The sequence below is a fragment of the Melanostigma gelatinosum genome (assembly GCF_949748355.1).
Source record: "Melanostigma gelatinosum genome assembly, chromosome: 5".
In the NCBI taxonomy this organism is placed as follows: Eukaryota; Metazoa; Chordata; class Actinopteri; order Perciformes; family Zoarcidae; genus Melanostigma; species Melanostigma gelatinosum.
In genome coordinates, this window is record NC_136638.1 from 10,772,182 (window position 1) to 10,781,371 (window position 9,190).

Here is a 9,190-nt window from a genome sequence, read left to right on the forward strand (position 1 = left end):
CCAATAAGACGCCTCCTGTGTACAACTTTGACGAGTGCCACAGCTGAGGGGCCGAAGCCGAGCGGTCAATAGGAACATGGCCCCATGATGATGATGATGATGATGATGGTGGACATACCATGCTGCTGTTGTAAGAGTTTCATCAAACCACAGCCTGGGAAGCAGCGGACTCCAAAACACACTGTTAGCCAAGCACAATACACAACTCAGACGCTTGCCTTGAGGAGCAAAGTGAAAACGAATCTTTTACAACAGCACACGTGGCAGAGGACGAACACATCATCACATACAGCATAGAGGACTGTGGAGATATTGGACCGTCCGCGTTCTTCGACACAGACATAAAAGCTCTACAAAGTGCAGTACATGTAAGGACAAAGGAGAGTGTTGAGCGTAGCTTTCATGTTCTGTCACACATACACGGAAGGGAATTTGATTGATGCCCCCCTCCTCAGACGGCCACCTATGAGATAGTGGCATTTCCAAGGAATGAGGTCATCATGTTAATGTGTATAGGTGGCTGTGATTAGTTCCTCTATAAATAGCCTGAATGTACTTTGATACCACAGAAGCTCATACACTGACGCTCTTCAGACTTAAAATGGAGTCAGGCAGCAACTAAAGATTATTCTCATGAATGATAATCACCACAAGTTTTTGGCAGTTCATCCTGAGGGGGACATGAATGTGTGCATCCAATGTTGTTATGGCCAGACATCCCACAGCTGTTTCAGACGTTTCCCTTCACATTTGAACATAAATGTCAACCTCAGGGAGCACAAATAACAATAGTTGTAAAGATTGAACCTCTGGGAACCACGAATATCTGTACAAAAGGTTGTGCCAACCTATCTACTTTAGTAGATGTTGAGATATTTCACAAAACAAGTGAAAACGTTGACCCGCCTGTGGCACACCAGGAAATGTTAGAGAATCAGCAAAGTCAGGACGATTCCTCCTCTGGGGACCATGAATAGCTATGCTCAAATGTAAAGGCAATCCATCCAATAATAGTCCAGATATTTCACCGAAAACCAGAAATGTCAACCTCATGGTGGCGCTAGTGGAGAGAACAGGGCATCACCAAAAGTCAGGCGGATTCATCCTCTGGGGACCACAAACGTCTGCACCAAATTTCAACAGTTGAGAGTTTATAAGAGAAGCAAGCGAGAAATACTCTCATTTAGAGAGATAATTGACTAAAATGATCATCAATTACAGTAAAGATGGTTGCAGATGAACATTCTCTGAATAGTCCACTGCTTTGTTTCAGCGCTGAACTGGAGAACAGGCAGTGATTCTCTACGGGTTTTGTTTTCCGCTCTGTGATCCTCCAAGATGAACCCTGCTGCCGAGGACATGGTTCCTTCCCAACCTGCTATTTACACTTCGCAAACACTGAAGCCATGACATCATCATTCCGGGATGAAGCCGCTTGCGGTCCTGCAGTCGACCCAGCAACCTCACAGTGAAGATAAATCACAGTGAAAGTGGCCTCCCCTTTTGCTTTTAATATGCCCTTAATGAAGTCTGCCGCGTTTCCCTCTGGTGCGGCTCAAGGACACGGCCGTGATCTACGGGACAGGCCCGGAGACCAGAGGGGCTGCGGCCTCCGAGGGGCTGCGGGAACATGTGGCTTCGGCACTGGGCTATGGATCCGGGTATGAGCGGAGCCCCTTTGGCATGCACGGGGTCAAGTGGTTAACCCTCGTTATCTGGAGAGGACGAGGAACATGTGACTCGGATGTCTCCAGCTGTAATCAATATCGAACAGCCATTAACCACTGAGACAACACGTCCTCACAAAGGCAAGCAGACACACACACACACACAAGCACTAAACAGCATGTTTCCTGTCCGTCTCACGCACAGTAAAATGTCCACTAAAGGAAACAGAGAGACAAACAACATGGATTCACTCCAAACACTGGGCCGGTTTGAAACAGTAATGCAAACAGACTATTTTCGGGGCCTGCCACTTGAAAAGTTGTGTGTGAGCCGTTCCTGCTGCTTTGATTGTTGACTGTAACGGCAGCGAGGCCAAACACAACAGCTGGGGCGTCCGCAAAACTTACATTTCCTGCTTGTGGTCCGCCTTGATTGCTGTCCAGACGTCTTCCTCCTCTCTCGTCTCCTTCTCTTGCTTCACTCCACCTCCTCTCATTTACTCATCTCGAGCCATCATGACTGACAGGAAGGCGCTGATTACAGACAAATAACAATCTGCGCTGAACATATCCTCCTCGATTTAACATCCCAGCAGGGGACGTAAGCAAAGCCTCTCCTCGTCTCTCGTCTCCTCGTCTCTCACATCAGTAATTAGGTCTGATAACAAGCCACGACAATAGATGTTTCGTGTAACCATCTTTGTCTACATATAAACATCTGGGGATCTTGATAACAATCCTGATTAGTGGCTGGTTGTGATCCTCCTATCTTAACTCACCACAGTTCCCTGAATCAGAGCTTCTTTTTTTGGGGTTTTCAGCCTCTCGGATGAGATTAGAATTTGAAAAGAGAAATTGTACTTTGATGCTTAATATCAAAGCGCTCAACAGTTCCCCACGAAGAAAAAAAGACAGGTAGAAAGTTAGGTCACGCACACACACACACACGTTATTAACTCGCTGTGATTATTTGTTGCCGTAAACTGCATTTAGTAGGCCGGTCGCCCGGAGGGTTGAGAGAAGAGCTAAATTGATGGAGAGAATATGCCAAATGCTGGCCTGGGGGAGGGGGAGGGGGGGGGGGGCTGTCTATTCTAATAGAATTACAAGCCTCTGATAGATGAGTCTTTTCTCCAAGGCTACTTGTCTGTCAAACATTAGGTCACACTCAGCTTCCAGACTGGGTTTGGGAGGAAGGGGCAGCGAGAGACAGAAGAAGGGGGGGGGGGGGTATAAAGGGGCTCAAGGCATAGAGGAGAGGACGTCTGAAGAGGTGCCTCGCTCCCTGCCAAGAAAATGAGGGCAACAAAAGTGAAAAAAGGGGTTAGGGGAGAGAAGGGAGGAATGGGAGAAAAAGAGAGGGTGGGAGCCGATGAAAAGAGAGTGAAATGAGTGAGGGTGTGCGGGGAGGGGGGGGAGGTTGAAGAAAGAGGGAGCGAGAGTGAGGAGGGCACAAAAGGGGGCATTCGAATCCCCTCTAATTAAGACCCGCGTGATGGACAGGACCTGCGGACGTGCCGTCTTCTCTTTCTGAGTGTGAGAGGGGACGGTGTGGCGGTGGGAGGGGCCAGGCCTCTAGTAGAGATGTCTGCTGCCAGCAGCCTGAATGGGACAAAGACCTGAATAGAAACTTCAAAGCGACCTCTGTGAGCTCCCCCCCCTCTCCTCTACACCCCTCCCTCACCCCCCCCCCCCTTCTTCACAGTCCGTGGCTGTGTGATGGTCAACAAGCTCCTGTTCAAGTGGTGTGTGTGTGTGTGTGTGTGTTTGTGTTTGCACGGCATGTGTGATTCTGTTTTCCGGCCTGTTATTTTCTGACTGCTACACGCATTTCTTGGCAGCTATGTGTGCGGTGTGGATTTCAAAGTGTGTCTCTCTGCCCGGTTTCTGATTGGAACCGAAGCGAGTCGCCCACCAGAGCTGACACAGAGAGGGGAATTATTGTCGCTAAATGATACCGAGGGATCTCGCGTCTCATTTGATCCCGAGAAGTCCTTACAGATTTTTGGCCAGCGTTATGATCTTGTGGCGTGCGCCATTTAATTATATTTGGCTCCGGCTCAGGGCCTCTAATGATCTTCCACTTATCACCCCTCTCCCAACAGTAGATACTCCTCAAAGTGGCTCTCCAGGCACAGCTAATAGCCTCGCACGACTCCACCGAGTTGGAATCCGCCATGGGCCCCCTGAGAAAAACAGGAAGGCCCAGGGTGACGGCCAGGGCAGGCCGAAAGATAAGATTTGTATGTGTGTGTGTGTGTGTGTGTGTGTGTTTTGCGATGTGTGTGATCCTGAGTGTGTGTGTGTGTGTGTGTTTGCATGCCTCACAAAGTTATCTCTCCTATCTGAGCCTACTTGCATCAGTCAAGAGGCGGGTCAGGCTCCAAAGCCCCCTGGGATCAACATGTCACTGTGGCCGCCTGGTGTCACTGACATGTCCTCAGTGACACCATCACTCGGGGACGCTGGACAGATGATCCACTTCTCTTCGAAGCTCAGCCGAAGAGAGCCGCTAAGAGTCCGGAGAGCTGGTCAGAGCACAGAATAAGGTAGCCCCAACTCCCTCAGCAGCGTTGCCTTTGCAAACCCCCCCTCCCCCCTCCCCCCTCCTCTCCCCGAGCAGGTGCGGTGGAACGACTGTCGATTTATATTTTGAGAAGAAGCACAGAGGCCCTGCATGCAGTTCCAGTCCTCATAACAACTGTAGAGAAACATCCTCCGAACGAGCCGTTTATTTCAAATCCAGCAGCTGCTGTGATCTGTTCCTGGGAAAATATACGCATCTGAACCACAGAAAACCACATTGAGATAACCTTATCTGCAGATAGAATGCTATCTGTCATCCCGATGATGTCATATGTTCTCAGCTGAGCGTGAGTCTCTGCAGCTATAAATACAGGGACCATAAAAATTCCCGGAGGAGGCCTGTAGTGTGTAATGCCCTCTCACACACACACACACACACAGAGACACATAAAGCTGTAATTGTGACACGCCTTTAAAACAATAGATGCAAGAATATTCAAAACTAATGTACACACACGTGCACACAGAGGAGAAAAAGGAAGCGTTGCTCCCCAGGGAGCACTGTTGGACCGATGGCAACATGAGATGTACACCAAGAAAAACACACGCGCGCACTCTTTAAACCCAGGGAGACATACTGCTGAATCCGAGGACGTCCTTGTTAGTAAGAAGCCGAGGGTACACGAGTGCTCTCAGCCGCATCATCAAAGCCTCAGCAATTACTCCCATGCTCCCTCACTCCGGCATAAATCTGCTCTTATCTCGGCTCGCTGCAGGATCAGGGAATATCAGCTCCAGCATCTGCTCCATCTACAAACCCAGCCACTAAAAGCACAACAAAGTGAATCTGCAGGCATAAGTAAAGGAAGGAGGGGCACCGGAAGAAGCACGGAGAGAATCGAAAGATATGGAAGACGGGAGGTGTGTGTGTGTGTGTGTGTGTGTGTGTGTGTTCCGGCGTGTCTTATTTGCCTTGAGCATCTCGGGCTCGCTCGATCTGTCAATCAGCCGGTCAAAAAGAAAAGTTTACTCAAAGCAGCTCTGCTGCGGCTCAGGGGGCATTCTTCACGGGATATTAAGACATATGGAGTGAGGGAGGGTCACCGGCTCGGGGTAAGAGGTCAGAGTTGATGGTTTAGTGGTCAGGGGCAGATATGAAGTTAAAAGCGACATGTCATATTTATTGGAGGGGTTAAGATAGTCACTGACTGCTTGTCAAAGGGCCTATGAAGTTAGGATTAACCCCCCCCCCACACACTTTTTTTTCCCTCCTCTACATTATTAACCCAGTTTGCGGAGGAGAAGTCAGCAGATTCCAGGTCTGTTATGGAGAGCACAGTCACTCACACACCTGTATGAGGCTCCCGCGATGACGGATGAACGGGTCTGCCAACTATTTTTAGGAGGATGTTTGTTTTCCACAACGGCCGGACTGAAGCAACATCTTTCATCCTGACCTCTTTATCGCAGCTGTGACCCTGACCTTCCTCCCGTTCCGTCTCCCGTCCCTCCCTGTCCTCTCTGCATTTCCTCCTTTCCTCTCTGTGCCGTCCACTCCCATTTCGCCCCCAGGTCAACCACTCCCTGCTCTACAAATACTGGCTGGTACATTTTTTTTTTTTTTTTTTTAATGTTCCTGCGATGTGCAGTATAGATACTCAAATTTACAACCGTTGGATGCTACTCCAGCTCAACGCCCTCAGCCCGCCGGTCGTGAATCAGAGACCCAATGTTGCAAGGAAATGTTATAAGGAAATACCTCGGCTCCAGGTGCTGGCTGGGGTTCAGGGGGTGAGGGGGGGTCACACGCCACCCCTCAGGGTTCCCTGACCTCACATGACTGATGAATAGTGCGCTAACGAGGACCAGCTCTCTCTCAGTGCGTCTGCACTCTCTCTCCTCGTCTTTGACTATACCCCTTAATTCCCCCCCTCCCCCACCACCACCACCACCACCCTCTTTCCTGGGGACTGATCTGGCAGCACAAGAGCAGTAACGGCTCTACCTGCTCAACCTTTTGAAGTACAACGCCATCTGTCGTCTGCCTCGGATTTATAACGATCATCACATCGCATTCAAACTAGGCACTGTCGCACTCTTACATAACCTAACCCCTATCTGCCAGCGCATGCAATACTTAAGAAGAGATTGAATCAATTATTATTGGGTGGGGTGTTAAGTCCTGGCCGGCTGTGGCGGTGCTCTCTTTCAAATGAGGCTGCGCTTCGTCATCGCTGGCTTGTATCCACGCAGAAGGGAGGTGAGAAAAGCTAAGCACCCGCACATGCACGACATGTACGTTGAACCCGCCCTCCCCTCCAGCATGCACGCACAAAGGGACATGGCGCCGACATGCATCCGCACACCCTGGGCCCATTTGCACGGTCATATCGTAGAGCCAATTAAAGAGATGAGTCTTGTTAGCAGAGGTGCCCCGGCCCTCGTTAATCACCGGGGTTTCCTGGCAGGGTCTGGTGACATGCAGGGCTCTCTGTCATCTTTATTAGACCTGTCTCATCACGCCCTTATAAGACACTCGTCCAAACTTTACAGGGAGTCGTGATTTAGCAGAGCCTGGCTTGGCCCAGAAATGTGTTCAGTCATATCTGCGGATCACCTTTGAATGAGCTTCAAGGGATGTTTTGGGGAATAAATGGGAGAAATGTAGGCCTTGTGCGGCATGTTTTGTTTTGTTCCACAGTTTTCCTTCTAATTGAAAAAGCATAATCTAGTTTCAAGTTTCCTCAGGGGAGGGGGGAGGAGGGGGGGGGGGGGGGGTGGCATTGTTATGCTCGCAGCAGTGATCAGGCCCCGCTGGGACGAGGAGAAAGGGGCTCCACAACAGTGAGGTGAGGAGAGAAGGTGTAGAGAGAATCAGATTCCAGGGTCACCCGGGGTAAATGTCACCCCGGTCCCGGCTGAAAACATCGCCTTGTTTTCTCGCCTCGCGGGGCATTCGACCCCTCTGGACCACCTGCAGCTCTGCCGACGACAGATTTCCTCGACACGTTGGACCATCTCAGGCCTCGGTGTTAAAAGGGAGAACTAATCCTCCTGCTGCTGTCCTCTTAAGTACAATGGCCCCGTCACTCGTTCACTCGTTCTGCATACCTTTGGCCGCTCTGCCCGTGTGTGTGTGTGTCAATACGAAGAGAACCGACAGGAGGCAGACATCAGGTTCCCACACTCTATTCATAGCTTTCCACTGGAATCTCAGACCTGTCCTGGCCTGTCTGGTGAAACCTCCTCCTCATAATGAAGGGCATTGATCCTGCTGCTCATTTCACATTCACCTTGACGTCTCTGTTACGGCCCACAGAGCGTCTCCTCTTAATCCGGGAGAGATTTATTTTCCACTTTCATTAGTTACCGGATATTTCAACCGGGCGCACTGCGCATTGTTGGGAGATGGCACAGAAATGTCAAGGATGGGGGTGCACTGCAGCGGCCCACGAGGCACCAGGAGATGAGCCCATAGGGCGTTTTGAGCGGCCAGTGGCCTGGAAGTTGGCGCGTCTGCATGCGAGCGGCCGCGTGCCTAATCTGATGCCTGGTAAAAGATTTTCTCAGGGTTAGCCGCTGACTGAGGAGATTACGACCAATGCTCTCATTGATGATTAATCCGTGGAAATAAAATTCTAGGATTTTATCCTCTTGCAGAGTACTGAAAAAAAAGTCTCATCAACTCTTCTGAGAGTTAATCAATTATACAAAAGAGAAATAGAGCACACACATTTGAAAAGTTTCCATGAAGTACTTGTCAGATCCTGCTAGATTAGTCCCCCCCCCCCCACAGTGTGAAGCAGGACTCCCAGTCCTCCTTGACCCTCTTTGGAGGTCTCAGCACCAGCCTAACTGATAGGGGTCTGTGGCGGCCTTCGGGTTATCAGGAGTAAACACAAGCTGGAAGCCCCGCGGCTGATTTAAACTGAGCAGCCCCGACCTCAGAAACAGAACTGAAAACTCGGCCCAAGCACGCACACCGCTGTGGGAACAGATCGCAGAGAGGATCGTTTCTTCACAGAAGTAAAATATTTCAAGTCGGCTAAACTTGCAAATGAAAGTTCACCTGCTGCAAGTTAACGCGACTTACAGATTGCTTTTGATTCAACTCAGAGAGTGAAGTTCATTAAGTTGATTTCACTGCAATGTTCTAGTTGTCTCAACATTGTTTTTTTTAAGTTGATTGAACTTTCTGTCACTTGTTTAAACTTGATACAGCGAGTAAAAACAAACAATTGTTTTGGAATTATCATGATCAGCATGAGATGTTGACATGAAAGCACCTAGTCAGAAAACTGGTTCGACAACAAATACACCAAATGTGTTTTCTGGTCTCTTCTTCTGCACGAACACCTCTAACAGTGTGTTACGTAAACGGGTACAGCTCATAAAAACAGTGCTGCCGAGGTGAGTGCTTCATGCACATCGTCCCGACAGCAGACATGTGACGAGCAGACTGCCGCGGCAATGGACGGGGCCTCTTCATGTCTCACAGGCCGGACATGAAGGCCGAGCTCTCATTGTAACAGGACGGCATTGATCCGATGCTCCCCTTTTAGTAATCGCGCACTTAACAAGAAGGCTGTGCTGCTTTCATCCTTTCTTCCGCAAACCTCTGCTCCCCACTTTTATCATTACGGCAGCTACTCTTTTGTCTCAGCAGAACAGGGCACGACTCTCGCTACGTCTGGGGCCCCTTTCTGATAGTCGACGCACATGTGAGGGCCCGTCGCACGCAGCGAGATGTGTGCACTAAGGATGAAGAGCGCCTGAGAATACATATTCATAGGGTTAGACACACGTATTATAAAGCGTGCAGTAAGAGCACTGCCATTGTGGGGCTGATCAGAAGTCTGCCCTCGACTCTACTGCCCCCTTGTGTTAGCGGAGTGAATCATATTAAAGTGCCATCGCAGCTCAACTATATTTACTGCCAAACTGCATAAATGTGCAAAGGAACAACGAACCAGAGAAGAATGTGATTGTCCCCAGTA